General features: G+C 40.1%; 1 pseudogene; it reads left to right on the top strand.

Moving 5' to 3' along the window:
• Positions 1-4,748: 4,748 nt before the first annotated feature.
• On the top strand, positions 4,749-15,643 carry LOC132648698 (ribitol-5-phosphate xylosyltransferase 1-like; annotated as a pseudogene).
• The last annotated feature ends 253 nt before the right edge of the window (positions 15,644-15,896 follow it).

Below are 15,896 nucleotides of genomic sequence, written 5' to 3'. Positions count from 1 at the left end.
ATTTTGCCCATTTTTTTCCACCAGGCATTGGTTTTTTTGTACTGAGACTACATTTTGCAATGTTCGTGTATATGACTCGCAAACATTTCCTTTCAAACTGCTGCTGTTGATATTTTTTTCAGAGATTTTTTTTTGGAGTCATATATGGAAACTTATCATCAATCCTCAAGGTAATGGAGATCATTTTCTATGGTTTCTTTTAAACACTTTATAATAATTTTATGTTTAATCTACAGTCCTTTTCAAGGTAACTTTTCATAGGCTGCAAAAAGTGTAACTATTTTGCTCATGGATATCTAATTATTCCAACACCATTTCTTGAAAAAATTTACCTTTTCTTTATTGTTTTTGCACCAGTGTCAAAAACCAACTAACTGTTCACTTGCACATCGACATTAAGATGTTCTGTTGAATGCTTGGGCTCACTGACAACACAGTGCCTTGGTCGCTGTGGCTTTATTCTGTCTGGAGTACTGTGCCTCCTCCATATTTCTTTCACTTTTCCAGACTGTTGTCATTCTTGTGCTTCCCTCATGTGCTTTTACTTGTCCGTGTTTCTAAAGCCTCAAGATTCATTATCTATTTGGATTTACTGAATTCCATCAATAATTTAGGGAATAATTGTTACCTCAAGCACATGTTCTCTGATGAATGCATGTGCTATATGTCCTCAGCAATTTGGGTCTTTCCTTTTCATTTTATTCTCATTGTATTTTATCATAAAGATTCTCCTGCATGCTTCTATGGACTTAAGTTAATTCCCATTTTTGGAACTGTAGTAAGATGGAAACTTTATTTTCTTTGGCAACTCTACATTGCCAGGCTGTAGGAAAATGACATGCTGTTTTCCACAGTGGCTCTCTCTGAAAGTATTAGGGGAATGATTTGACATTGTGTCACATGAGGTACAGTTCAAAGAACCGGAAATGTTGTCACACTAGTAGAAGACCTGGGCAAACAAGACAAAGTGTATGAGCTAGGAGCGCCAAACATTGGTGACATTTTGGTAGGGATCAGAAGTGAAACTTACCCTGCCCACTATGAAATTATAGAACTAACCCCTAAGTCTAGATGTTGATTAATAAGAGGGAAGTTTAGTCAGAAGCCCCAGAATACAGACATAGAAATCAAGCTGCATCACCAACCTGGGAGTTTTCAAACTGTTATCTTTTAAAGCAGGGAGTCAAAAATAAATAAACAGCTGACAGAGGAAGGTGAGTCCTGGTGCAGTGTGGTGTGAAAGTGAATTAGTGCTCAGAGATCCCAACTGTCCTACTCCTATTGTGTGAGAACACAGCACACAGATAAATATTGCTTCTAGAGTTCAAGGTTGGGCTTCTCCAGACATACACAGCCGAGCTGCAGTTAAGACTGAGTGCAGGGTAGCACAGCCCTCTTTGTTATGAAAGGAGCAGAAATTTTCATGGAAATGCTCTGCTAGTGCTAATTCTCATCTTGACCTGCCTGAGCAAGCTCAAGCCACGGACCGTCAAGAGATCACACAGGCCCCTACCTTTGCAAGTTTGATTCCAAAATGTCTTTCTTCTAGAATGGAGGCAAGGCCAGGCACATTTTGAGGTTCTTCAAAACAAGATTAAACTGTTTTGTTTGTAATGAAATGAGTTGATTAGTTAAAAAAAAAGAAAAAAAAGGAAAAAAAAAGCTGTTTCTTTTTATTTATTCACTTTCCTGCCAATTGTAGCCAGCTTCCTACTCTCCTCCTGATCCCAACCCCTCACTCTTTCTCTTGACCCCCTCCCCTTCTCCCCTTCTCCTTAGAATGTGGGAGCCCTCACCATCACCAACCCACGCCAGCATATCAAGTCGCCCTATGGCCGCATGCATGCCCTATCAGCAGAACTGACAGTGCCACGTGCCCTTTGGCATCCACATCACTGTGGCAGTGTACACGTCTCCCAGAGCGAGAAACAGTGCTATTTGTCTGGGTTTAGCCCGGTGTGGCACGTGGAAGACATTAATACAGCCAACCATGATGAAGGAGGAGGTCACTGGAACATCAGAGAGCAGGAAGAGTAGGGAGGGGACAAGCCTCAGTGCACAGCTGATGGGGCCAACACAGAGAAATCTTTCTTTTTATCATCTTTATTCCATTTGTTCCCTCAGTTGGAGTGACCTAGAAATAGCTTGCTCATAAAAGATTAGCCACATTTACGCACACAGATCTCTTTAAAAACAAACCCAGAATTCTCTTTGTAACATTCTGATTTTTTAACTCAGAACAAGCATCACAAATTCACTGACACATAAGCACCCAACTTCTATAATCTATTTTTTAAAGAATTTGTTAGACTAGATCAGAAACCTCTAATACCATGGTCATATATTTTAAGAGTGTGCCTGCAGTGCCCTCTTCTGTTAACTATAGGTAAGTGCAGTTTCCCATCTACCTTTTAGAAGAAAGTTATTTTGGCAAAAGTGTTCGACTGCAAAATTTTGCAAATTTTGGACAGTTTATTTCTACTGACTTCTTTTGTATTAATGACAGTTTACTCATTTTGTTCTACTGACTTCTTTTGTTGCTATGTTAAGAAGCTACAGCATGGAAGAAATGTATTACAAAGATTGAGTTCTTTTTCCAAAACCCGCAAGATTTATGATTTGTAATAATGTCTCTCCAGGTTGACTATGTTACCATCTTCCAGGCATGGTTCCTGTTTGTAGGATGACCTATGCTAGTCAATATTAACCGGTACCTGCTCATGGTAGCCGTCAGGCACACACAGGGGTCATCTACAAGACAGAGGTGGCCACACACTGCATTTTGACAAAACCAAGTTTCTGTTTGCTCTGCCACATTGCTCAAACAAGTGATGAGGATGTAGGGTGCTAAATAACTACTTGCTGACTGCACATGTGTTTAAGAACATTCTCCAGATTCCAACAGTTTTCTAAAGAGAGATGCAAGTCTGTTTTACTGGACACTGGCCATGAGACCAAAAAACAAAACAAAACAAAACTTAATCAAAGCAATTTTAGATGGCCACAGATCAGACCAAACAACAGGACAAGTACATAAGATTCTTCTGTGGGCATGGAAAAAATGTTAATAACTAATTAACATTGCTCTGGTACTAATAATAAGGGATTAATAACACCACGGGTACTGAAAAATAGAATGTATGGTATCATGAATTTTAGATGTTCTCTCGGTCAAAATACCAGTAATTTTATAAAGAGGATAAGTAAAAACATTTTGTAATGTATGATTTAAATTTAGGCTAAAGAGCCTTTCTACTCTCATCAACATTTATAAAAGTTTTTGTGCTACTAAAACTGCCCAGGTTTCTCAGAAATCACAATAGAAAATAACAAAGTTCACATGAAAAAAAATAAAAAATGAAACAAAAAGATCCAATATGCATATAAATAAAGAGTTTAATGAAAGACATTAGAAGATCCAGGCTGGAGAAAAGGCTCAGTCAGTAAAGTGCTTCCAAAGAAGAACAAGGTCCAAAGGTCCCAGTTCTGTCCCAGGACACAGTAATCCCAGGGATGGAAAGGCAGAGGCAGGAAGATCCCCAAGGTCCCTTGGTATCTGTCCTGGCTAGTCTTTTGTTAACCTGAGCTAGAGTCATCTCAAAGGAGGGAGCTTCAATTGATCCATAAGATACAGTTGTAGGTCATATTCTTCATTAGTGATTGATGAGGAAGGGCCCAGCCCATCCTGAATGGTGCCATCCCTGGGCTGATGGTCCTAGTTCTATAAGAAAGCAGGCTGAGCAAGCCATGAGGAGCAAGCCAGTAAGCAGCACCCCTCCATGGCCTCTGCATCAGCTCCTGCCTCCAGGTCCCTGCCTTGCTTGAGTTTCCGTCCTGACTTCCTTCAGTGATATGTAAGTCAAATAAACCTTTTCCTCCCTGACTTTCTTGTTGGTCACAGTGTTTCATTGTAGTAATAGCAGCCCTAACTAAGACAAGTTGGTACCAGGATTGTGGGGTGTTGCTGTGAGACTGAGCTGACGGTGATGTTTTGGGAGGTTTGCAGAAGGACTTAAAATTTGGATGAAAAAACCATTGAGTGTTGACAGCTTAGTGGGCAGCTGGTGGAGCTTGGAAGATAAGGATGTTGAGAGCGGTGCTGACAATAGAGGCCTGGCTTGTCAAGTTTCAGAGGAAAGCAAAGACTCTGCTGGGCTATTTGTGTGAGGAATCTGTGGTGTCTGTACAGCTGGAGCTGAAGAATCAGCTGTGATTAACAAAAGGCCAGCACCGTTGAAGAGAAAGCTTTGTGTTACTGAGACAATCAGTGCTGGTCAGCCTCAGCTGAGGAACTAGCAGTGCTTAAGAGCCCAGCATCATTAACGTAAACCCTTCTGGAAAGTGTTTTCTCGGAGTCAACACACAGGTGCTGTGTTCCAGAAGTGGCCAAGGCTGTTGGCAACAGAACTTGGTAGTGTACGAGTCACCCAGGTGGTACTGGTTTTGAAGGCATGAAGGAGTGTGGAGATCAGCTGAGACTTGGCTCTGTGAGAAGCCAGGAGAGGCCACTGCTGAAGGTGCAGCTTCAGCAGCAGTTGAAGACCCAGGATTAAAGGGACCATGCAGAGAGCCTCTGAGAGGCTATTGGGGAAGTCCATCCCAGTTGCAGTGACATAAGATGACCACCAAGAAGAGCAACAGCAATGGAATAGAGCCTTCTGGAGCTTAGAAGACAAGCTGTGTGTGCTGCAGGGGGTGGGGCTGGAGAAGTGACCCAAGCCCCTTGGAGGAGCCCAGAAGATCATCTGCAAATATTAAAGAAACACACAAAAGAGAAACATGAACACAGTGTACAAATGTGGGGCAAAGCAGCCATTGGTAAGTCAGTGTAAGAGGAAAAGCATGAGAAGAGAGTGTAAAGTGTATCCTGTCCTGGTATGGAATTTGCTAGATTGTGTATTTCCTTTAACCAAGTCAGTTTCAGGGAGTCTGTTCTTAAGGCAATGTAGGTTTTCTCTACTGTGTTCCTTGCTCTCTTCTGAGTCTTGTTCACTAAATGAACTGTGAGCATCTGAATTATTCTGCAGTCTGTTTCAGGCAATCTAAAGTAGACTTTGCTTATAAAAATAAAAATAAAAATTAGTTACTCTTCAGAGTTCTTCCAGCCACCCCCATTTCCCAGTTTCCAAGCCCCTTCCACATATAACTGTTTGTTACAGTGGCACCTCCCTTCCAGGTGTTCTACCTACATAGTACAGTTTGCTGAGGCTGCTGTAGCGAACTGCCAATGGAGCCATTGAGAACGTTTCAGCTTCTGCCTTCCTCAAGGTGGGAGTGTCTGTGTCTCTGGAAGGCTCTGCACCTCAGCAGCTAGGTCACATTGAGACACTCTGCTGTGTAAGACAATAGTCAAAGGATCTAGAGATTAGGGTATGACCTGGAGAAGCGGGGCATTATTTAGCCTGACACATTTGGATGTTTTATACAATGGCCCACATTTTCATACTGGTTGTTAGTGTGGCTTTAAGAGCATGGCATAATGGAAATGGACCAAAGAATATCTTTCAAAATAACTGACAAGGGGTTCTCAGAGGTTGTAGGCCTGCATATTAATGTTACCTCATGTAACAAAACAAAGCATCATGGTTGCCCTTAGGAGACAGGATGAAGTGTCTGTCAGCTTGCAGAGGATGTCTGAGCAAATGGGGAGGTGATATCTATCCCCTTGACACACTGAATGCTTTGGTGTACTTGTAGCTTCAGCGCAAGACAATTAGTCTCTCCAGTCACGATATTAAATTAATTCTAATAATGATGCTATTTTAGTTTATAATATACATTTTGCTTCAGAATATGATGGGTAGCCAGGGTTCAGGAACATTTGGGGTTCCTCGGTATAAGTACAATGTCCTGTCATCTTTACAACTACAGCCACTGAAGTCTGCCCCGCATACAGTAAGCTGCCACACATGATCGAGGATTGTCTCAGTCACTGCCTGCAACCGACCATGGAGAGAAACGTCTCAGCTCAGAGTAAAAAGAGAAAAGAATAAAACATACATTTTCCTAACATTCTAAAATGGATGAGACAGCAGATGTGTCTGCTTTTGTTCTTTGACTACCAGGTTTGTATCTGTGGGAACATGTTTTCGAAGGCACTCTTGATCCCCCTGACGTGACTGCGCAATGGAGGGCAGGACAATTGATTGTAGGAAGAACACAGTACAGGTACTGTTAGACAACACTGACCTTGCCTGCCGCGTGACGCCTCATGGACCTACTGGAGGGAATATACTCTCATAAGTATGCTCTATATTTTATCATATAGTATGCACAGTATATTTATACTTTTATAAACCTATTTTATATCTTTATGCTTCAGCTTGGGAAGAAAACACAAATCAATCCTGGGAATGAATAAATAAATAAATAGGTCCTGCTTACACTTTAGTAAACGTTTGCTTATTGAATTAGACATTTCAAGGTAATTTTGGAGGGAAAGCTGGAGACCTGCTTCAGTGGCAGATGAGTTGCCTGGCATGTGCCAGGCCCCGGAGTCAGTCCCCAGTGCAGAGAAGAGAGAAACTAAAAGTCTGTAAATAAATCCTGGGGAGTCTTATTTCTGTTTTGGTTTTAGCTGATGATATGGAAAACTTCATGTTCCGCATTTCATACACTTTACTGGTAAATGAACACAATGTTCTATGCCTTAGAGGACGAAAGTAAACATTACTTTCATGATTTTCTTTTCGTTCATAGTTAGGTTAACCTGGAAATACTCAGAGTCCAACTGTTACTTATTAAAACATTTCATGTCATATCTACTATGATTTACGTGATTATGTAGGCTCCTTTTTTTTCCAAAATTCAAAACTGTTTCTGTTTTGATTTTTAGATTCTAAAAAACCAGTGCAATGCCAAGACTTTTAAGGATTTTACTTTTATTTAACTTACATATCACTGTATAATTCCTTAATTTTCAAATAGAATTAAGGTGATTTTAATTAGAAAAAACATAGTTTTATCATGAAGGTACTGTTTCCAGTTGGCTTTTAACGGAAATAAATATTAGTTGTTTTTACATGTTTACTTCATTTTTGTTATTGTTGTTGTTTCAAGACAGTGTTTTTCTGTGTAGCCTTGGCTGCCCTGGACTTGCTTTGTAGACCAGGCTGGCCTCAAACTCACAACGATCTGCCTGCCTCTGCCTCCTCAGTTTTGGGATTACAGGTGTACATCACTGAACCCGGCTTGTCCCAGTTTGTCTTCAATTAAATATTTTATATAATGTTAGTACATGAGGACATGAATACATGTTAGATCATGAATACATGATCCAGTCCAACCTGCATTCCCTCCCCTCCAGTTCCTTCTCTGTACAACCCACCACTTCTCCCTTCAACCTTATGTTCACATGTGTGCCCACATACACACCTCGGCAGCCTGCAGCTACCAGCTGGTTTTGAGAACAGGTTTATGTGGAAGCTCATTGATTAGGCTAGGCTGTCTGGACAGTGAGCACCAGGGATCTGCCTCTCCATCACGACATCAGCCTGTTATCTTAGTTCAAGAATTGTCCTTAGGTCCTCATGCTCACGGCACAAGCACTTTGCCAACCCAGCTAGCTCCCGAGCCTGTCATTGCTGACTCTCTCAAAGGAATCATGCATGCAGTGTAAACAAGTATTTAGCCTCATTGTTCTAATCTCATTGTAGGTTGTGTGTATACTCCTAAGCTTCACACTAGTTAGATTTCACTGCTTGAAAGAGTAAGTGGATCTTAGTGGCAGGAAGGCTGTCATAGAATGTACAACACCTTGGGTTCAATGGCCAGTACAAAAAAAAAAAAAAAGTGAATGTCTATTGCATGCATAAATTGCTTTCTGTGTTTATAGTTGAGCAGTGAACATGTCAGTGGACTAACATTGCAGAGACGTTTCTGGAATTCAACTAGTCTATAGAATGGAATATGTGAGACTCTCATTTCTTCCCTGAAGGCACAGTCATGCGTGTCATCCTTAAGCGTATAATTACTTGGTATTACCACAGTGATAGAAAACATTGTTAACTACCACGAAGAAAGTCTAAGCCCAGTTTTCCTTTCTGAGGTTTGTACGCAAGATTTTACAATCATGGAAGAAACCTTGTTCTTTCCTCTTAGAGAACTTTGTAGTCAAGTTCTGTGACAGACTTTTAAAATACCTTATTAAAAAATGAAAAGTAGTAGATAATGTATGCAAAGTGAATGAAGTCTCATGGAATCGCAAGTTGTAGTCTCAGTCAAGTTACACTTAAGCTAACTTAAGTGAGTTTCAAAACTCTACTGTTTGCACAGTTACTTCGACTGAAATGATTCCTCTGGGCTCGCTATATGGAAGTGCTTACTCTGAAGATATTTTTCAGTTGAAGCAAGCGGTAGAAAAATATATTGAACATTGTAAGTTCTGATGCTTACACATATGCTGAGTAACCCACAAGAGCAAATTAGAATTCTGTACATGATTATTTTCAGTTAATGGATTTTCAGTAATAACCTTAGATAATTAGAACACAAAGAACACAACACTCATTCTGTACATTATACTACTCATACACAAGCCTTATTTTTATAATGTTAGTGTATAGTAGGAAATTTTCATGTTTTAAACTAAGGGTTGGAAATACAGCTCAGTTGGTAGAACTCTCACTGAACATGTGCACATCTGGCCTTGGTTCCCAGCGCCACATGGACAGGGAGTGGGGCGCACATTCTTATTCCTAGCACACTGAGAGTGAGGGCATCTGTAATTCTCTCCCTTAACTAGATGCGCAGGCATCTTTACCCCTTCTCTCTCGAGCCTTCCCTCACCCTGAGCTCTCTAGGAGGTGATCTCCCTACTCCAGGATGTTCTGCGCATTCCATCCTTCTCTTCTCAGACCATGTTCTGTCAGGTGATGCCTCTCTCTCCTTCATTTTCCTCCCCCACTACATTCTGTTGATCCTCATCCGGAATTTCAGAATGGTTGTCCCCACTCACTGTTTTCACTTCCCAACTGCTCATTCCCTTGCACTTTGACTCCCAAAGTTCAGAACACTTCGGCGGCAGTGATTGCTTGGGGCAGCAGATGACAGTGTGAGTTTTGGAGCATGTCTATTCCTTTTATGAAGACTCTTAAAAATATATTGCAAAGAAGAAAATACAACATTCTCCAACTTGCTAACCACTCAGACTTAATATATCTTAGCTGTCAGGAATTCTCTATGTTTAACTTTCCTCCTAACAGAATAGTTTCCAATAAAACCTTTTCTTTTTTTCTTACTCTTTTTATTCTTCACTAAAGAATTGCTATTAGGAATTTAATGTATAATCTCACTCAGATTTTTATATTTCTACTGATGGAAGATATATAAGTATTTTTCCATACTTATTTTTATGTACTTTCATATTTACATAAAATTATCCTTTAAGGGCTGGTAAGATGACTTGCCAGGTAAAAGTGGTTGCCCTTAACTCAGACAACCTGAATTCAACCCCAAGGTCTGCATGGTGGAAGGAGAGAACCAACTCCTCCAAGTTGTCCTCTGGCTGTCACAAGCACGCCTTGGCACGCATGCACATAAATCCTTTTAATTATGCTCAGAATCTCCTGAAGCTTGATGCATTCCTTTACATTGTATCTTAATGCCTTGCCTTCAGTGAAGAAATGAGAGTCCACTCTCATATACTAGCTGAATTTCTACATCCAAAGCTTTCTATTATTCTGTCCCACTTGCTCAGAAGAACTTGCATTATACAAATTGCACTTCCAACAAGAATATTAATTAAATCTTATTCTAGATTTTATATAAAACGATTGAAATTTCCTTTGTTCAGTTTTGTTTATCTCTTGCTTGTGGTGTGTTGTTTTCAACAGCTTCATCACTTGCCCGGGTGTGGTTCCAGGGTACTTCTCCATAGACGTGGACAATGTGGTCCTTGTGTTAAATGGAAGAGAAAAAGCAAAGATCTTCCATGCCACCCAGTGGTTACTTTATGCACAGAATTTAATGCAAACCCAGAAACTGCGGCATCTGGCTGTTGTCTTGCTTGGAAATGAATACTGTGACAATGACTGGATAATGCAGTTCCTCAAAAGAAATGGAGGCTTTGTGGACCTACTTTTCATAACATACGACAGCCCTTGGATTAATGGCGCAGATGTTTTCCAGTGGCCTTTAGGTGTAGTAACGTAAGTACAAGATAAGAAAGGCATCCCTCGGGTGTTCTGAAGAGAACGGGGAAGATGGTGTTTTATTTTATTTTATTTTTAAACTCATAATGTGAATTTGAATTTATTTGGAATTTGCAAATTTGTTTGTAGATTTTATACAGACTTAGATAATTAGTAATGTGCTTGACAATTTGGCATAATAGAATTTATGACTTTAGCCTCCCCATGTGCTATTAAGCAGAAATCCAAATCTAGTCAGTTATCTTTTCCTCTGATACACTGTTATATTTGATTATGAAATATTTGCATATTTGAAAGAAAGTGGTAGATTTAATGCATCACACATGAAGATGGTGTTTTAAATGGCAGTAGGTTCACTGGTGATGAAGCAGGCCTATCTTTCCTACCATCAAAAAGAGTGGCCTAGAGCCTCAGTGGCAATAGTAACTACTTTGTTGTATTTTACCGTCTTCTGAGGAGAAATGAAGAGTACTTGTTTGTTCTAAAAATGGATATAGGATAAAAATTTAAGCTTAATAGTGCCCTGAAGAGAGGTTTAGCAGAGAATGAACAAAGACAAAGCCATAATTCTAGTTTAAACAAATACTGTTGTGGCAATATTTTTATATACTGTATAGACTTCCCTTGGGTTTGTGATTGGCTGACTTGATGTTAATCTCAACTGTAAAAGCAGAGGTTAATTAAATGATAGTTTAGGATCCTCAATATATAATCATCCTCCAGTTTAAAAAAAATGGAAAACATTTTTTAAACTTTCTGTGGATAGATTTTTAATAGTAAGAGATAGGCTCTCAGTAGTATATAAACTTTCTGAGGTCAGGAGTTTTCTTCCCAGATTTAAAATAGTTCTGTAGAAATGGGCTATAGAGGTGGCTGGGGCAGTTAAGAACAATTACTGCTCATATAGGAAACTCAGATTCAGTTCTAAGCACCCACATGCTGTGTGTCTCATAGCCATGTGTGATTACAGTTCCAAGGCTCTGAATCCCTGTTCTGAACTCTGTGGGTGCTTGGCTACACATGGAGACAAGCAGGCACACAAATATACTAATATACACATAAATTTAAAAAAAGTAAATTTTAAAATAATGCTTATACACAGTAGGTACTCACATATTTGTTGAGGAAATGAATCATCTCACTGATAGAATTAAATCTGACATTCGTTATTATGTCACTGGTTACCACCATGTCTTAATTCAGACTGCTTTAGCTGTACAAATGTCACTAGAGAAATGCCAGGGACAGGTATTCCCACCCCTATGTGGACAACATTCCAGGCGAACAGGTTTAGGCTGGGACCAGCCTTAAAATTTCAAAAACTTTGTAAGTACACCCAACCTTCAGAAAAATCTATTTATTGAAAAGAGCCTGTATTTGTAGAAATGTTTATACTTTTTCCACATTGTATGACATCACCTACTCGCCTAATAGAAGACAGAATCATAGTCATTTTGGTGTTGCCAACCTCACCCTGTTCCCGATGAGGAGACATTGGGTAGCATCCGGAAACCTTTTGGTTGTCTCAACTGAAGAGGGGGAATTATAACAACTGGTGTCAAGGGGGTAGAGCCCAGGAATGTTATTAAACATGGTGCAGTGTATGGCAGTCTTTAAAACAAAAAGTTATTTGACCCAAAATGCCATAATAATCTTGTGTACAGGATAGACTACAGGCACACATTTATATGCAAACCAGTGCCCATGGAATGAGCCCCCTCTATAGAATAACAGGTTTGTTGTAAGCAGTGATTAATATATCTTCTAGTAAACTGCTGATAGTCCTAACATCTGTATAACCAAATCACCACATAGAGACTGGCTTTATTTAGTTAACCTAGAACACAGTGCTGGGCAATAATTACTCCATCCTAAACATCCAAGCCCTCATAGTTTCCTAACATTTAGATTTCCCATGTTATACTTGCTTTTTGTGAAATATTATGTCCAGGCCATCTCCACGTAGTTCCAAGATCTCTCCTCCAGCTCTCTCTCCTAGCTCTCCTCTCCTCCCACTGCCCTCTGGCTCCTCCCCTCTTTCCTGTCCTCTGGCTCCTTTCAGCTCAATATTGTGTCTAATTTCTTTATTTTGGGATGTTTGCACACAGTTGAGACAGTATGCTTAAAATAAGTATCACAAGGCAATATCCAGATTGAAACCAGACAGATGGGGGGGGGGAATCAGCATTTGAATGAACAAGGGTAAGGTGTATACATTTCAAAAGAATGTTATACCAACACAGGTTTTATTCATTGTTTTATTCTTTGGAATTTTTTTGAAATTAACTCTTCAGAGATCATGATTATAACAGTATATTTTCTTTTTAGTGGACAAATAGGACTGTTTATGTCTATGGTGTACAATGTGCTTAGAAATCATTGTCCTTAACAGATGGCTTAACAAGCCAAGCTGAGGGGCATCCTACCATATAGTAATTCATTACTTGCTTTTATAGATACAGAAAGTTTCCCGTTGTTGAAGCCAGCTGGTTGATGCTGCATGATGAGAGGCCCTACATATGTAATTTTTTAGGAACTGTCTATGAAAACTCATCAAGACAAGCACTGATGAACATTTTGAAACAAGATGGAAGTGATAAACTTTGTTGGGTTTCTGCAAGAGAGCAGTAAGTTCAATGTTTGCATGGTTCCTTCCTGTTGCTCTCCAATCCAAATGTCACCTTGTGTACAAATAGGTTTCCAGAGAAACAGTGGTAACTGCTTATTCCAGCCTCCTGTCTAAAGGTACAGTAGTAACTAAAACGTAGGAAACTGGCTTTTCTCCAGTCTTTCCCATTATAATCAGGAAGCAAGTATTGATGGAGTAATGAAAGTCATTTTGCAATAATTTCTTTTGCTATTAAATAAACACATGGAGTATAAAGCTGAGTGGCCAGGGAATGGATGCCTAAAACATATGCTTCTAGATCTAAAAATTTATTTTTTAATTGTGACAGAAATTGCCTTCTAGATGGATATCACTATTACTATGAATTTAATACAATTACTGTTAATGTAATTGTATTAAATTCATTTACTCTGAGTTACCAAACAACTTCCAAATGACAAAAACCATCTTACTCATAAAAACAGTGAAAACAAAACAAAAACAGTGCCCTCATAGCACTTGTTGGAGGAGACAAGTAAAACAGTGTGTGTCAGGAGATGGTAATGACGTGTGAGAAGAGAATTAAAGACAAGAAGGCCACAGAGAGGACTGAGGTGGAGGGTAGAACATTTGTTTTCAGGTAGCGAAGGAGAGCACCAGGTGGAGGGCTATATTATATACAGGCCTGAAGAGGGCACAAGAGTCAGCAGGGTCCATTTAGAGAGGGGAGGCAAGGCAAAGGACATAAGGCAGGGGGGTGCTTACACAGCAGCTGAAGGGCTGGTGAGTGAGAGGTGGTATGAGAGAGCAAAGTCTTACTGGAGGACAAGCACTAATAAAATGGTTCTGGTTGAGCTGAGCTAGAGGTCAGGTAGTACCCTCTGTGCTCCTGCTGCTTCTAGACCATTCTGTCCTTCTGCACCCGGAACCCCAGTTCTCAGTCTCATGCCAGTGTGTATAACTGGAACTCTGTAGCCCTGAGCCTTCACCTTCACCTTACCTCCCTGATTCCTTAAAGACTGGAGCTCCATTGCCCCTCTGGCTGACACCAGTCTTGTCTGAATTCTTGGTGACTTCTAAGTCTAGCCAATCCTTCTATCACCTTGGTATAAGGTTTCTTTCCTTTCTCCCCTTCATAGATCATAGGCTTCGATCAGCCATTTCCTGTTATGGTCATTTCCTAAATGACCACTTGCATTTCACATACCACAATGTTTCTCCATGACCTGGAATTCTAGCATTTCTGTTGGTAATCATCCTATCTTGCAATTCCAACTCATTCTCTGTAATGGGACTCCACAGTTCAGCTGGAATTTACAACATGGTTTTTACTATGCCCAGATTGTTCTTCCTGTCCCTGTATCAACTTCTGAATTACACAGCTTAAATTCTACAGTCAACCAGCCCTGCATATATGTTCCCCTTTCTAATTCCCCCATCTAGCGAGCCCTACCTGTCTAGTCTCCCCTTCTGCCCACCCCATAGCCATACTCACGCAGCTGTGCATAAGTTTAGACAGTCTGAAAGCTGAAGAACCCATCACTCCTATATTTCCTAAAGTATTCCCCCTTCATCCTCAAAGACTGCTTTATACCTTCTGTCCTAACCTCTTGACACCTCCTCAGTCTCCCTTTAGAGATTGGAGCTTATTTCACTAAGAGAATACGAATAGAAAAGAATGCCAGGCTCAGCTTCTGCATGTATGTGGCCTATATATTCATTCCATTCTCAAGACCACAGCCAGATTGATTGTTAAAATGTTTATTGCTTATGTCGTTCCCTCTTCAGAACACTACAGTTGAGTCTTCTGTAAGCAGACTTTATGGTTTTTGACTGCTCACCTAAGTTCCCCTACTTCCACCTTGCTGGCCTCCCTGCCAGTTCTTGGGGCTTCAGACTTTCTAGAAAATGTCCTGACTTAACTCAAAGACCTAATGCCCACCACTGGATAAAGCACAGCTGCATCAGAGTAAGACAAGAGGACACAGCACTCCGGAAATACGATTGAATGAATATTACCCATTCGAAGATTGATCACTGGATATTTTTAAATATAAAGTAATAAAATGTTCAGATTATTTCCAAATGTTCAAAACAAAAAAAAAACTTTTCTTAGGTAGTCTTACGTAGCACAGGCTGGCCTCAAACTCGGTATTTAGCCCAGGATGATGTTAAACTCCTGATTCTTCCTATGCCTCCCAACTTGTAGAATTAGGGAATTATATACCCAGTTTATGGATAGATGATGATCAATACTAGGTCTGAGTTCTAGCAGCTGGGCTATACCCACACCCCCAAACCTTAAAGAAGTTTTAAGAAATGTGTTTGGCCCAACATTTTCAATGCCTCTCATATTTATCATCTCTCTGATGTGTTCACATTTTTGATAACTGACATTAAAAGATTTGCTTCAAAAAAGATGCCATAGGAAAGTAAAACCTTACAGGGATTTCCTTGTTGTTTGTTTAATTTCCTAGGTGGTAGCCTCAGGAGACAAATGAAAGTCTTAAGAATTACCAAGATGCTTTGCTTCAGAGTGACCTCACTTTGTGTCCTGTAGGAGTGAACACAGAGTGTTACAGAATATATGAGGCCTGCTCGTTTGGCTCCATTCCTGTGGTAGAAGATGTGATGACAGCTGGCCACTGTGGAAACATGTCCAGTCACCACAGCACTCCTCTGCAGTTACTCAAGGCCATGGGTGCCCCCTTTATCTTCATCAAGGACTGGAAGGAGCTTCCTGCCATTTTAGAAAAGGAGAAGACTGTAACTTTACAAGAAAAGATTCAAAGAAGAAAAATGTTACTTCACTGGTACCAATACTTCAAAACAGAACTAAAGTGGAAATTTACTAATATTTTAGAAAGCTCATTTTTTAATCAATAATAAAGGTTAATCATACCTAGCTGTAAGTGTGTGTTCTTCAGTGTGAATATGTACAGCACTTGATAAGGTGGCTCCATCAACTCAGTTTCACAGAAGGGACCAAATGTTCTCCTTTTTGGCTACTGCTGTATACAAGATCAAAGAAATGGCGATATTTTACTGAGGCTGACCTGGCAAGATCCTTAAGTGGTTAAAGGTGCTTACTGCCAAGGCTGATGAGCTAAGTTCAGTCCCCCAGAAACTACACGGTA

This window comes from Meriones unguiculatus, chromosome 17 (genome assembly GCF_030254825.1).
Source record: "Meriones unguiculatus strain TT.TT164.6M chromosome 17, Bangor_MerUng_6.1, whole genome shotgun sequence".
In the NCBI taxonomy this organism is placed as follows: Eukaryota; Metazoa; Chordata; class Mammalia; order Rodentia; family Muridae; genus Meriones; species Meriones unguiculatus.
Note: the sequence above shows the minus strand (reverse complement) of the source record. Positions and strands in the feature narration are given on the sequence as shown.